Source organism: Pseudopipra pipra, chromosome 5 (genome assembly GCF_036250125.1).
Source record: "Pseudopipra pipra isolate bDixPip1 chromosome 5, bDixPip1.hap1, whole genome shotgun sequence".
In the NCBI taxonomy this organism is placed as follows: domain Eukaryota; kingdom Metazoa; phylum Chordata; class Aves; order Passeriformes; family Pipridae; genus Pseudopipra; species Pseudopipra pipra.
The window spans coordinates 26,769,170-26,784,428 of NC_087553.1; the positions used below are offsets into that span (position 1 = coordinate 26,769,170).

Below are 15,259 nucleotides of genomic sequence, written 5' to 3' on the forward strand. Positions count from 1 at the left end.
AAATGTGAATTAATATTTTTAAAGGGCCTAATTTACTAGGACAAAAGCCTAATTTTACAGCAAGGTAACCTGGTCCTCAGTAAACATCATCTTGAATGGCAATAATAGCTTATTGAATCAGAACCTAATAATTTACCTCTTTGCTTCTTTCTGCTGCTCAGTGCAATGATTTCCTGTAGTAATATAGTCCCCAGCTTGGACATATATTGTATGAAGATTGTTTTTTATTTTAAACTGGCTGTATACACGTGACACTTGCTGTTAATGTGCTTGTGTCCTGCAATGGGTAGTGTTTGTCTGAATGGGAGACCTGATTTTCTCACTTCCATTAGTTACCTGTTTCTAATCTGTCTCCCTCGCTCCCTCTTCTCATCTCAGAAATGAGATGTAGTGTGGCTAAACTGGAACAATCTAAACCACTGAACTATAAATGTTTCCAAATATTTGGCTCTGGTTTATGGTGTAGAACTGTGAGGGATCATTTTCATAAGGACATTTGTGCACACTTGGGAGTAGCATAGCGTGATCGACACAAAGTGTAACAGGGAACAAGCAGGAAGAACTGGACATTCTTTAGGACTACCATATAGAAGTAAGCTGAAATGCACCAGTGTGGAGTCTGGGAACATGCAGATAGACAGGTGTACAGTGCCTGGTTTGGGGCCATGTGGTAGAACCACACTAGATCTGAAGGACTTGGGCAGCAGAAATTGTTTGGAGAGTGCAACACAACATATTTCTCTTTCTTCCTGCTGGTCTGGACGACTATGCACAGTATGCTAACCTGTATAGAAAGATTCTTTGTTATTCCCACTAATTGATCCTAGAAACAATGGGATTAACAGTTAGAAGCAAATGAAAAAGAGAAAAAGTGGGAGTATTATTTGCTGATGTGATAACTGAGCCTTCACTATGAGACATCAGCATAAAAGGCAATTGTATTCCTAGGTGCCAGGCAGGATATTCCCTGCCAAGGCAGGGAAGTGTCAGTATCATTGTAGAAGTCTCTACTGTAATTTCCTTTGTGTATAATTCTGCATATAATTCCAGTTATCCCAATTAAAGCAAAATGGAGTCAGAAAAATATTTGCTTGATAGAGGGAGGGGAGAACACATTTTACAAGAGGAGAGTAAGGCAGTGTAACTTATCTAACCTGTCAAAATGTGATCTGAGAAAATACAAAAGGCTGCCTTCCATTAAAACAAGAGTGAGGTGAAAATACCCTGACAGATGAAGCACTCTTCAAGGTAAAGAGCTACTAGGTATTGACTGGCTAGGAAAGGCCTTCAGCAGAAAGTCATCAGTACAGCAACTTTCAAATCTCATGGGAAAGCAAGAAACCTAACTCCTCTTCTCTGAGAGCATGATTGGTTCCTGAAAAGAGTAAATGGAAGGGCTGTCTGGGAGACCAGGGCTGGGACATCCCTTCCAGACTGCTGTTCCTTAATTATATCAAACCCCATGTAGGCACTCTGTTCTTCAGAATTAAAAGGACCTTAAATCAGTTTAGTTCAATTTTCTTCTAAGGGTTGCATTAATTTGGAAGAACTGTGTCCATTCAAGGCTAATGTGATTTAATGAATTCATGCTAAACTCACAACTTAAGTAATTTAGATTAATTTTCCCAACCATTCCTCAGCAGACAACCCTTAAGATATGTAGTAGAAATAGCAAAGAATTCTCGAGCACTTCAGTCCTGCTTGTGATTCAATTCTAAGCTGACAATTAGATTTTCTGACTGCAGACGGCCTGAAGAAACATCCGGCCATGTCTAACATGCCTCTCTCTGGAGAGGTGCCGAGGAGGGTGCGAGCTCCCGGACCCAGTGTCTCAGCTGTTCTCTTGTGTTTTCCCTCCCTACCATGGGGGCCAAGCAGAGCAGTCTGGCGATATCCTTTTTTTGAAAGACTATTAGTGCCGTCCCAGAGGAAGGTGGGCTATATGGGACAGCCTGTTCTGAAAGGTGGAGTTGGCTTTGCTTGTAAGTGGCATTGACCCAGAGGAGTGTTGAATGTTTGGGTGTGTACTAAGGAGCTACCTGCACATAGAAAAAAAATCTCTTCTTTTAATTCCCTGAACTGCACTCCATTGCTTATCCTTGCCAGCTTCTAGGAAAGAAAATGTGTTTCTCTGTAATGCTGTTCTAAGGGGTTTATAGCTCGTCTGTGATGGGAGGTATTATTTCTGTCACTGCTATTACTTGGCGCATCTTTATTTGCCGGTTTCTGGCAGGCACATCATGAGTGGGAAATCTGTGAGCCCTAATCTGTCGGGCTTTGGAAGGCACACGAAGGGTCACAGCCAGCAGCCCTGGCCGCGGAAGGTAGTGGCGGTGAGAGGATTTAGCAGTGTTGAGCACGGCTGCCACCACTGTGTGAGGGAAGGGACCGTGCTGCCGTGGCTCTGCACGTTGCCATGGAAACAAAGCTGGATCCTAATCAGAATGCGCGTGTACGTGGATGTGAATCCACTGTCTGTTGTCCTTTTGGCCTCCTGCTGCCCCTGTCCTAGTATGGTCATGACTGCCCTGTGCCCAGTGGCTGGGAGAGGAGCTGATGTGGAAGGACCCCTGGGGCCTGGGGGGTGTAGGAGAGGGCACCAAGGAGAAAAGGTTTAAGTTGTTCCCTGGGCATGGAGAACAACCTCTGTTGAGGTGGTGAGGGCAAGGGGAGCCTGAGGAGCAGGCAGCAAGGGTAAGCTCCCATGGTAGCTGTTGTGGGAAGCGCTCTGAGATATTGGGTGCCTAGACACTGCAGGGAGGGAGGGAGTCTTGAGAAGGTCATAGCTTGATGTGTGGACCCTTAGGTAGCACCCAACAGGCTAGCTCCAGGAGTGGTACAATCATATCATCACAAATTTAGCTCAGGGACTGTACTGAAACCACTCTTCAGCTTCAGGGATCCAAGCTAATACTTCTGCAAGGTGTTGCTGTGCCTTGTGGGCTTAATTAGGTTGTTCAGGTTAGCTCTGGCATTTCTGAGGTAGGGCTGTGGCATTATACAATATAGGCATGTTTTGAGAGGTCTGAAGATGTGAGAAGGCTATTGCTGGGCAATTGAAGCAATTGTACAGTGTGCTTAAAACAAGCTTATGCAAAAATGGGTGAGCAAAGATACCTCGTTTATGGGATTCACTCTGCGCTGTGAGCATCAGCTGAGAAGAAAAATTTGCTAACTCATTCAGTACCTAGAGGAGAATATTCACGGAAACCTAGAAGCTGTAGTAAAAGCTCTTGGCACCTCAAGAGGCAGTAATCTACCTTCTGAGTCCATAAGGACTGCAAGATACTGTTAAAATCTGAGGAGGTGGTTTGGTGCAAACTATAGGATTGAAGGTGTTGCCCACTTACAGTCCTGAAAAATCCCCTAGCAAAATTCCCCAGCAATGGAACTAATTTATGTCTACTGTCCATATCCCAGCAAGAAGGATTATGATCAGCCTGCTTAAAGTCCTCCAGCTGCTTCCCTCAGAAATGCTGTTCATGTTAAGTTTAGACTATAAACTGTTGCGCAGCATCACTGTGCACTGTTAAAATGCTGCTGTCAGTGTGCTTAGAGGAGCGTGGGCTTCCTTTGTCCAAGTCCAAGACACACAACTGATTTTGTGTAAGGAAGTAAACTGCCCTGTTTAGAGGAGCCTTGAGAAAGGCAGAGTCCAAGGCCAGGAGGGCTTGTATGATTAAACTGTTGAAACAGACATACTGTTGCTTCTGGAATGAAGTGAAAATCTTCTGGGGACCCAACAGCTGATGAATACCAATGAAACACAGAAATTATCAATGGACTGTGCAAAGTGCCCTCCAGAAGACAGCTGAACGGAAACTCATATGAGTTTCCAGCCTTGTAAATTTCCCTGTAAAAAAAAGATTTAGGATCCTCAGCCTTTTATGTAGGGATGAAGTATGTAAATTGTAAAACCTACAAATATGTTAAAATATTGAATACTTTTCTTTCCTTGGATATCCTAGAGTTACAGTATAAAGAGAGATTCTGTGGGAAGGCCAGTGAGGGGTACCTGGAAAGGTGATGTTTTTCCACTGATGAATAGAGAGGTTTGTCCATAGCCTACTGCTGAAAGCACTGAATACGTGCCTGAATGTATTTTCACTTCCATCTAGAGTGTATGACGGGACTTCGAAGTTAGTGGGATTAGCCTGGGGAATGAAAGCAGAAAGAGATCTACTATCAGCCCTTAGAAATTGCTAAGTGACATAACAAGAGCAGTTTGATACCAAATGAGCTGTAAAGCACTGGGTTGATATCTTCCATTCAGTGTGCTTCATTCACCAAGCTTGCCCACTCTGCAAGGCTGCATGGCTTGAAGAGCGCTGACACCGAGATAGTAAATGCACATAGCTCTTAAACTCTGCTTCTTCTACTCCTACCACATAGAAGAGGAGAATGTCCTCTGAGATAAAAGGTGCACAGCTACTGCTGCAGGCTTCTATGCAGTGCAGACCTAGTGTAGGAATGTATACATCCTGCAGGCACTGAGATAATGAAAAGGTTGAGCTCCTTGCACTAGCCACTGGCCTTGAAGGAAAGTTTTTTCAGCTCAGTACTTCTCAGGAGGAGATATTCAGAGGTTTGATATGAAAAAGAGAAACGGCACTTCCTACTAGTAAAAAAAAATTATCTTGAAGGTAGATGACCAGAGTGATGACTTTGTATCAGCTTCCAGAACTGCCTATCTGCACCCTGAAATAAACTGTTGTGTGGCTAAGCCCTTTCCACAAGTATTCCCTCTTATGACCTGCCTGAAAGAAAGACGAATTTGATTATTTTTTTTTTAACCCAGATCCTCTTGGTGTATATTAATTAGATGGATACTTGCCTCCATGGAAGGTGAGTCCTGAAGGACTGTATTTTGTCAGGAATAATAAAGTGTGTTAAGAGCATGTCCTGAGTGCTTTCGCCCACAATTTGAAGCTCTCTTCCTCTGGGCTGTGCCCAGGGCTGTGTAGTGAAGCAGCCTATGTAGTCCATGGCTTCTCTCTGAGAACACTAACTAGAGGCTTAATTAGCTCTGAATGCATGTGTGGTGATGTAGACGTTGCTCTTCAGTAAGGCTGGACTGCACCATCACCTTATTTCACAGGGACCATTGTCAGATGCTAATCCACTTCAGGTGCTTCCAGCCTGAGTTGGAGTGTAGCTGGCATATTGGAGATGAGACAAATTGCATATCTTGAGACATCCTGCATGTAATTGCCTATGTACACATGCACTTGTATATATGTATACAGACAGACACACACACACCTGCATGCATTGAGGAGTCTGGAGTGCAGGAAGACAGAAAATGAGTCGGAGTGATACAAACTGGAAGGAAAAGACAAACAGCACTCAGCCAGTGCTTCTTTCCTTGCAGTCAGTGCAGTGCTGGACATGACTTTTTCTTTCTCCTCTCATATGGTCGTTTGTTCATCTTTTGTCACGGGCCCTAGCTAGGCAATGTTCAGACTGAATAGCTCGTTTCTCCCCTGCTTGCTGTAGCTCCTGCTGATGCTTACATCTACTTCCCACTGCCCCATTGTGCCAGAGTGTGCGGTGAAGAAAGAGGACAGATAGGAGATACAGGAAAACAAGATGCATTGGCTTTGCCTTTGAGTCAGTCAAAGAGCTATTTCTATACCTTACACATCTCACTCTGGATTTTATTCTCTTAGATGCTTTTGTTACTCTTATTATTAATGGCCAGCAGAGGCAAAGTCTTTTGCTGCTCCATCATTCCCTTTCTCTGCTGTGCTGATCCTCGACAGAAATCTCAGTGTCTTGTGTGCGTGTGTGATCTTGAAAAAGATATGACAATTCAGTCTCAGCCGTGGGTTTTGTTTAAAAAAGTACAAAGCCTAATATAGATAGAAAAATTTGAATTCAAGTACAAAAAGAATATCTTATTTATTGTACTGTTGCTGTTAAGTCATGCCGAGGGCATAGTGAATATATAGATGGCACCTTCTATTAATGTGCAGATAAGTATAGAAAAAAAGTGAATTTAATTATGTGTGCTTCAGCACAGAGTTAAAGTGACTGGAAATGGGCTCCTTGATTTTCATCACCCAATCAAAAAGAAGTACAGAACTGAAACTCATAGCATCCTTATTGCAAAGTCAGATGGACCAATTCCTTCTCCCAAATCCTCTTCATCAAACCCTGAGGAGTGTAAATGTTTTCGTACCTAGATCACAGAGATGGCTATAATGGTCTTAACATCACCAGGCACTGTTGCAACCATGACTGTGAAGTACTTCAGGAACTGTGGGGAAGATTTCAGGCTCTAGCTCTGCAAGTCTCCTGTGGTCCAGTCTTTTACCAAGAATAATTTCCAATTCCTTGAGTTCAGAAATGGCTTTTCCATCAAAAGGGAGTTTGCCACAATTTCTTTCTCAGTCTCATAACAGCAAGGGCCATGACAAACAGCTATTAATCATCAGGGCAAAGAAAAGGAATGAAAGAGCTATGATCCCAACAGAAAAATACTAGGAAAAAATAATTCAGCAGCTGTGGATTTGGCAGAAGATCCTGCATATGTTTGGATGATCATGTGTGCATGCAGGGGACTTCATATATTTGCGAGTTTTTTTGTCTGTAAAGCTGTAGGAAACTTCCTGTTGAGTTTCTGAGACAATAGATGGGAGCTTAAGAAGAACATCTGAGAAGGAAGCTTCTTTCCTTTGTAATATCTGTGTAAATAACTCCATGTGGTTTATTGGTCTCAGAGTTTCCACACTGTGGAAGAGGAGAAAAAATAATCATTTAAAACTTTGTGAATCAATTCAATAAGCAAGACAGGCCTGACAGCAGCTTCCCTGCAGGGGCACTGCTTACTGGTTGTTTAGGAAGGAGAGCTTGGTAGAGAGAAGATAGGTGCTGCCATGCTTTCATCCACCCTGGAGCTCAAGAGGTAACTTAACTATGGCCGAAGCAAGCTCTAATGGGGATCAGTTCTTCAAGCATGAGGGAGGGAGGCTGCAATATTAAAATCCATATCGCTTGTTCCAGCCAAGGACTCTCATAACACACTTCAGTGATACAATAGCTTTCCAAAGCAGGAGCTAAACCAGAATCTGGGTCCAGTAGGTCAGGAATCCACCTCTGGTTCTTCTCCTCAGCCTTCAAGAATCTCCAGCTAGGTCTGAAACCGGAATAAGAGTCACCAGGATGGCGCAGACTGCGATTTGAACTAGTTAGCTCTCCTGACTTGGCAACTCTAGTGGACGTGACCCGGAATTTCCACACAGTGTTGATGAACAGATGCCTTAGGGCCAGTTCATGGTTTCTGTGCCTCCTGTTGCCTGGTGCAGACATATACGTTCTATGCTAATGAGACAGATGCTTGCCAGCAGCATGTCCAAACAAAAATGGACCAGGGTACTGTTTCTTCATTTTATGCTGAGACTATTTTTACTGTTCTGGCAGGTGGTAAAATCCCTCTTAAAATTAAACCACACAGAGCTGCCTTCTTTCCTGGTATAGAGTGTTGCCTAAAACTGGCACTTAAAAGAAACCTCTGAGACTCAATTTGTGGGTTTTAGAAATCAAGGCATTCTTTAATTGGCACTGGGTGCACTGGTCATCACTTTGCCAAATGCACACCGAGGCATCTTCACTACAGTTTATATGTCAGCATTACATGATTATTTATTTTTCGTTCCCTACATTCCTGTTACATATTCATGACATTTCCCAACACTTATTAGCACATATGCATATCCTTATAAGGTCTCTGAGGGTCTTCATTGAGGGTCTTGGTGGTCTTTGCTGTCTGAAGTTCCCCAAAGTTCTAAGTGACCCCCTTGTGAACTTCTTCAAGACAATGCACCTGGTAAAAACTAAGGGCCGGCTGCCTCGGTTCCCCTCTTGTTTCTTTAAATCACTTGGCTCAGCTATCTGTAGGTTCTACATTGTAAATACTATCAGTTCTTGTTACATCTCCAAACCCCGACATCAACAGAGCAAGGATTTGACATTGCTCCTGTCCCAGCTCTTGCTGTAAAACACAGGTTGAAGTGAGCTGGAGTGAGTGAGGTCTGGGAGAGCCCAAGGCAGGAAGGAAGTGTACTCTGAGCAAGCAGCACCTCCTTTCCAAAGTGATAGAGTCTGATTTGGAGGGTTCTGCAGAGGATAGCATAGATCCTCACGGTTTCAGAAAGCTGTGAGTATGAAATAACTGAATCCTTACTCCGAGGCTCAGGAGGAGAAAAGGTGAGCTCACTTCTTTCCCATCAGTCCCCTTCCCCAGCACCTCTGCAGTCCCAGCAGGCTGTCGGGTGACCACGCTTTGTGGTCTGAGTAGCGACGCACAGCCGCAGTCTTCACAGCCCCAACGCCGATGGGCCGTGCTGTGCCGGGCCATGCCGTGCTGTGCCGGGCCATGCCGTGCTGTGCCGGGCCATGCCGTGCTGTGCCGCGCCGGGCCGGGCTCCGCAGCGCTGCGGGCCGCGGTGCGGCCGGCGGGATGCTGGCGGCCAGGAGCTTACGGCCACGGCGGCATTTCGTGTCCGCGGTTGCCACGGAAACTTCGCTGCCGAGCTAGGACCAGAGCGGTGGGGCAGGATCGCGCCTTTTTTTTTTTTTTTTTTTTTTTTTTAATCTTCTTTGGGGCGTAGATCAGAATATCAATTATGACCCTCTTAGAGAAAAGGCAGCCAGGTATGAGGCAGTGGGAAATCTGGAGTGTCTCGGGTGGGAGTGGAAGGCTTAGCAAAAGTTATTAAAAAGCAAAGCCTTGCCGGTGACTGTCAAGGTACAGAAAGGACTCGCTTTCTGAACTCCTTTTCAGAGAAGGGTTTAGGTGCAGCTGAATTCTATCTTAACCTCAGACTGTGTTAATGGTTTAAATTTAAAGGAATTATAGAGATGTGATTAAACAACTTTTGTCCTGCAGGTTTTAATGATTGGCAAAATGACAATATTTATATAAAATAAATAATTTATTTTATACAAATGAGTAGACAAAAGATCTTAATCAGAACTATTTACTACACAATATAAACACTGAAAATCTAATAATAGAGTATAATATAGCATAAAGTAGTATAGTGCACTGTAACAAAGCACTTATCGAAGCAGTTATATTAAAGCTAGCAAAAAGAAATAATTATTAAGGAGAGATCTCATGTAACTCACCCATACCAATGTTCGTGGGGAGATCTCTTTCTCTCAACCTTGAGTAACTTTGGAGAGTGTCCCCAGCCAAGGGAGGAATCTCCACCTATACACTCAAGAAAGATTATGTTAGAAGAACCTGACTGCATGAGAGGGGACTGGACTTTCATAGTATAAAGTGATTGACTGCTAGTCACGCATTTAAAAGCCAGCTGTGAGCTTATCTGTCAAATCAGACTTCAAAAAGCAGAGTGTGTATTCAAAGTTTGATGAACCAGGATGGTTTTAGCATAATTAACACCAAGACAACACCCTGGCTCCAATAGTTGATCCTGCATGATAGCTTGCATGATAGCTTGCATGATAGCTTGACTGGGTTTTAGGTCTTGTCAGGGGGGGTCTGTCCTGCCACATGGAGTCCGTGAAAGCTAGTCAGAACTCAGCTCTTGGTCCACTTGCTAGAGAGATCTCCTGTTTTAAGTGAGCATTTTGTTTAGTTTTGTTTTTCTTTTGAGTAACAGAATTGCCCATTTACTGCTGGCCAGGATGGATGAGGCTGAAGCCTCTCCTTGCTCCTTGCCTTAAGGAAAGCAGAGGGCACATCTACACAGACTTTGCCTTCAGTTGCTCGCTCACTTGCCCTCTAAGGCAAGCCAACTCTGATCCAAAGGGTATGAAAGTTATATCAGTATGTTAAAAATTGTCTAAACTGGTCAATAATGCCAGTCTATGAGAAAAGATGAAGTCTTGACACAATATTACTTTAAACTGACTGCTTCAGCTGTAGTCCATCCAGCTAAGAGCATAGGCACAGCCAACTTCACTCTGCCCATAAAGGCTGACTAGAACTTGGCATCATGACGAATGCAGGTGCCATCTGTTAGGACATAGAACAACTAACAGCTTAGCCTGCAGAAGGTTAATGATTAAATAAGCAAGGCAGAATTTGAGAGAGAGGAGATGTCACTGCTTTATGAGACAGAAGAGGAATGGAGGCACTCACAGAACACACTCTGACCTGTCTACAGCAGGGCCACAGTGAGAAAAGATCTTAAGCTCCTGAGAGGCTCAGAGGGCATTGAATGCAATGCTGGACTTCCAGGACTTATCTAAATAGACTCTGTGAACCTTAGAGGTTCAGCTTATATTAAGGTTTGCTCATAATAAGAGACCAAAGGCATACTTGATGAAATGGATGAGCAGTTAATTTAGAAATGATAAAAAGAAATAGTATTTCACCCTGGATAGTTGATTTGAGAAATTTATTCAATGAGATCTTGCCAAATACTCTGACTGGACTTTTTTAAGAGTACTGGATAGTTTTATGGCTGCTATTGATTAATAACGCTATATCAATGTCATCTCATTCAGCTTACAATCAAAATTCAGTCCTTACTCTGCATGGAAAGACAGCCAAAAAAGAAGACCCAGGCAAACACCATGATGTAATCGGATGGATGAGTAATGGGGCAGTCTGACTTTTCTCTGTTTTGGGCTGGCAATGTCAAGATATTAAGCCAGCCTAGTGGGCTTGGCTGAGCTGGGACAGAGAAACTGGTCCTGGGCTGTCCAAATTGCCAGCATGGTGTTAACATGGTGCCTGGTGGGCGGAATCTACCCAGAGTGGCCAGTGGTTTAATCCATCCATATATTCTCATCAAACAAGGAAATACACACATACGGAGGTGAAAATGGAAATGTAACAATCCTGGTGTGAAAACTGTTTATCCTGGCAGCTTGCTAACTGTCATTTCTCTGCTGTGGAAAAATGCTGGCATCCATATATGATGTTCTGAGAAGCTGGTACGGCATAGCATCATACATTAGCCTGCTTTGATCAGTGATTGTTAATAAAATTCACAAATGTTACACCCTCTCTTTAGCCAGACAACTGAATTTCTCTGAATTGTGTATGCCAGACAGTCACCCTGCAATGTTTGACTCTTTCGTCTGTTTTATCAACTGCATATGATATGGAGTGAAACAATACCAAGAGCAAGATTACAGAATCTAGGGTATCTTGTGTTTCCTCTGCTGCAAAGGGTTTTGAATGAATGATTTCTGAAGACCTTTAAGTGGAAAGTGGAAATTACTTAGCTTTTTTTCAGCCCTTGAGTCATCTTTAATTGGAGACCATTTTATTGCAGCTCTCAGGAACTCTTTGGTGCTAGAGCACTCAGATTGTTGCCTCTGGGTTAGGACTCTACAGCAGATCTGTTTCCACTGCTACAGAGAGATTAATGTCCAAGCCATGACTGGGGTATAGGTATATGATGATACTTATGTGTGTAGTTAATATCATTATACATGTGAATCTTGGAATATTTGTTATCATTTACCAGGGTAACAGAATTGAACTACACTAGCATCTCTAGGTTTGTTATTGCAATTAGTAACCATCAGGGATTGTAGCTTCCAGAGAAGATCTAGGGAGTCAACAACCATTCTCCTAATTAATTTATCACAGTATATCCTGCCTGTTTTTCTATCAGTGGGGACACTGAACTGTGTCTCTTGCTTTCACTCATCCACCCATTTCTGTAACCATCATCTGAGCTATGTATCCTTCTGTCAAATAAGTCCAGTGTGTTCAGTAATTATTATGAGAACAAGGGAGGCAACTGATAAATTATATGGGTATGTAAACCACATTCCTGCATCTAAAAAATTTGAACTTCCTACTGACAGCACGCTCCCAGGGCAGCTTGGAGGATTTTCACCAGGAATGATCTATCCATGAGTGACTCAGAACACTGGGAAAGGATTGCAGGAGGTGATGTGCTATGCAAGCCAAAATCAGTAACAACCCAGGGAACCTGTTCCAGTAAGACAGTAAACTTTTGAAATCCTTCTAAATAGTATCAACTAGGCAGTGATTAAGAAATGACACAATTCAACGTGCTCCAACTTTACTTTGAGTAGGTTTTGCTATGAATATGTGTATTTGTGGAAATGTGATTGTGTATGTGTGTGTGAGATGCAGAGATGCTGTTCTAGATACCATGAGGACATTATACTAGGTATGTAGTGTCATCATGTTCTCATAGTCCCTACCGCAAGCATTCGAGGAAAGGACTCACACAGCATGATACAGCACATAATATTAAAGCCAGAGTTTTATTGTATTGCGTTGTTGAAAACTAAATAAAAAAATTAAATTTGTGGAGAAAAAACCAAACAGACAGAAGATCCTGTCTGTAGGCTAGCCTGAGGCAGTAAATGCATTTGTGGTAAGAATAAACAGGAGTAAATGAACACTTAAGCAACAAAGATCTTGATTTTCTGTCAGATATGTTATAACAAACGGGAGTCAGAAATATAGCAAATTTAATTATAAGACGTTGAACTGTTGGAGCATTTTCCATCATGGAGAATAAAACTCCCAGTGAATCAAGTATCCCACTAGGACTGTGACAAATAGGTACACAGTGGTGTCTCAGTTTTGAAAAAAAGAAATACACAAGTAGGGAAATGAAAGCCTGTGTTTTCCCAGAAGTTATTTGGTGCTTGCTTGCTCCTTTCCCTCCTGCCCAGATTGTGTGGTAGGCAGGGCTGAAGTATAAACAAGAGGCAGCCCTCTGTGATTTGGCTGTAGATCATGGAGGAATTTTGCAAATCAAGACTGTACTGAAGACGCATGAACAGCTTTTCTTCTAAATCAGGAAGATGAGAAGAGGGTTTTGGAAAGTGATAGTGGCCTGGGTCATTAGGATCTGATAGGATCCCCTTTGCAAACTGGAAAGGAAGGACAGATCCCAGTTGTTAAATTATGGCTGCACACGAAGCTTAATGAAGCAGCAAATGGGGTTAGATATACTGATGTTCGCAAAAGCCTGACAAAAATGGGCTACTCCCAGAGTAGCACAAATTGAATTTCTCCTGCACCTGTGTGGAAACAGCAGACTAGGGCATTTTGCAATGACATGGTATATTTCTCCAAATCCAGGAAGCAAATAAGTGCTTTTGCTCCTTACTCAAATTCCTTGCTCATAACTTGACACACCTGGCTTTCATGGGGTCTGGCACTTTGATTGGAGCTAAAGGACCTTGACACCAGTAGCAAAAATCTGTTCATGGCCCAGCATGGGTCATAGAACCAGATTACATTGTGGTAGGCTACACAAAGGAAACCCAACATGCTGATCCTCACTCCCCAAGTCAATACCATGGCTCAGTGGAAAGCTTGCCAGTTCCTCAAGATGATTGGACCGCTGCAACTGTTTCTGGGGATCTTGCATGCCCCTGCTTTATGGATATTCTCTGGTCTACCCCCTGCTGAGAATCAGTTTTGCTCTGGATAGTAAGATGCTGTTTGTAAGGCAGTAATTGCTTTTGCTTGCCAGGGGAATCTAGAGTGGCTATAAGGAAGGAACTTGTGAGAAAAGCTCCCTAGGGACCTCTCCTGCCACATCTGAGGTAAATGGCTCGTTAAATGGCAGTGATTGGTTTTGAATGGTGCAGCTGCAGGAGGGCTCCTGGGAGAGTCACCTGCAGCCTTGCCAAGGGCTCACATCTCCACTGAGTTTTGGGTCAGACCTGGCCTGCCTGCAAGTCTGAAGAACTTAGAAGTGTTGGCAATAGTACTTGGTTGCTCTCTAAACCCTGTGCCAACTCTGCAAACTTTCATCCACTCATTAGCCACCAGTCTTCAAGAGGAGGTTTCATGGTGAGTGTGTTTGCACCTTCACCGTGTGCAATTCAGCCTTCTTGTATTAGGGGTTAAATGTGCAAGAGGAGGAGGCAATACTTATTCCAGCATTGGTAAACTCGGAGCAGATTTCCTGTGGGAGGCCATCTGTCAGCTGGGGAGCGATGCTGTGTCAATTGATCAGCTCCACCTCCAGCTCAGCTGGGCAAACTACAGATCCCTGACCTTGCAGGGTGACAGTGGGGCAGAATTGGGATCTCGGGAGGCACTGAGATTCTGTAATGGAGCCTCTGCTCTTTCAGAGTGTGTGAGGGATACCCTGCAGAATCTTACTTTCTCTCTCAGCAGTTAGCTAGGGAAAGCCTGAGCTTGCAGGTGAAAGGGCTATAGGACAAAGACAAGCTTTTTCCTGAAGCCAGGGGATTGTATTTCATCTGGATGATGTCCAATACAAGGGACTTCTGATTTGAGCTCAACCTATCCCTATCCCAAATAGAAATCTGTCTCCCGGTGGTGATGTTGAACCATGTTTTGGCTGTTTCAAGGTAAAAAAGGAAGGTGGAGAACGTGAAATTTCTGCAGGAGAAAAATATGAGTTTGTAATGTTCTGTAAAACCTTTAAAGTCTAGAAGGGTAAAGTACTCCTTTTTGGTTTTAGGCTGTAACAAAGCAATAATGATTCTATAGGTTATATGTGTGTAAAAATGGTAAAACCATCTTAGATCTATCTCCTAATTTAAAAACTTTGGCATAATGCCACAGTGAGGTCAAATTCATGTTCTTTCTGATAGCCCTGTAGTTCTCTATCCTTTCTCCTCTTTTTCCTTGACTTTCCATCAGACATACTCAAAAACAAGGAAAAGGAAATAGTGGCTCTTGGGCATTTTTCTTAGTTTGCTTTTTGTCCCCCAAAAAGGCAGTGACTGACATTCCTATCCAGCTCTATCAGCAATTCTCCTAATTTATTATGAGAGGGACACGTTCTTCTACACTGTTGTCTGTCCTTCTTTCCTCACCCCTCTCTGAGTGCTGAGTTGGTTAGGGAATGAAGAACATTTGGCTAGCCCAAGTATTGGGATAATTAAGTGCCGAAAGACATCTTGGCAAGCCAAAAGCCGGACTGGCTTCCATCTCCTTAATGCTCTCATTTTGAATAGAAGTTGCCTCCTCTCGCTGCTTCTATAATAAAAATGCCAACAGTTGCTCAAGAGCAATTATTACATGCACAGCTAAGCGGTCTCTGCTGTTTGATTTAAGGAGGGGTGCTTACATTTCTCAGTGGAGCAGAATTGTTTAGCTGGGTTGCGATAAAGCTATCTATTTGCTGTATTGATTTTTGATGTTTTGGTACACTCTGGTTAGTAAGGAGCTCTGAATTTTCTTCCTGAGTCTTTGGGGCAGAATTCCCTTCAACGGTTAGGCAGGGCACTCATGTGGAATGAACTGTAAGCAGGCATTTTAGCTTGACCCTGTTTAAATCATGGGTAGGGCATTACCTCC

At 43.2% G+C, this 15,259-nt stretch overlaps 1 protein-coding gene across 2 annotated transcripts in view; it reads left to right on the plus strand.

The window, feature by feature from the left end:
- The window catches only part of GRIN2B (glutamate ionotropic receptor NMDA type subunit 2B), a 232,607-nt gene that overhangs the window by 69,894 nt on the left and 147,454 nt on the right, over window positions 1-15,259 (plus strand). The gene's annotated exons all lie outside the window — the stretch shown is intronic.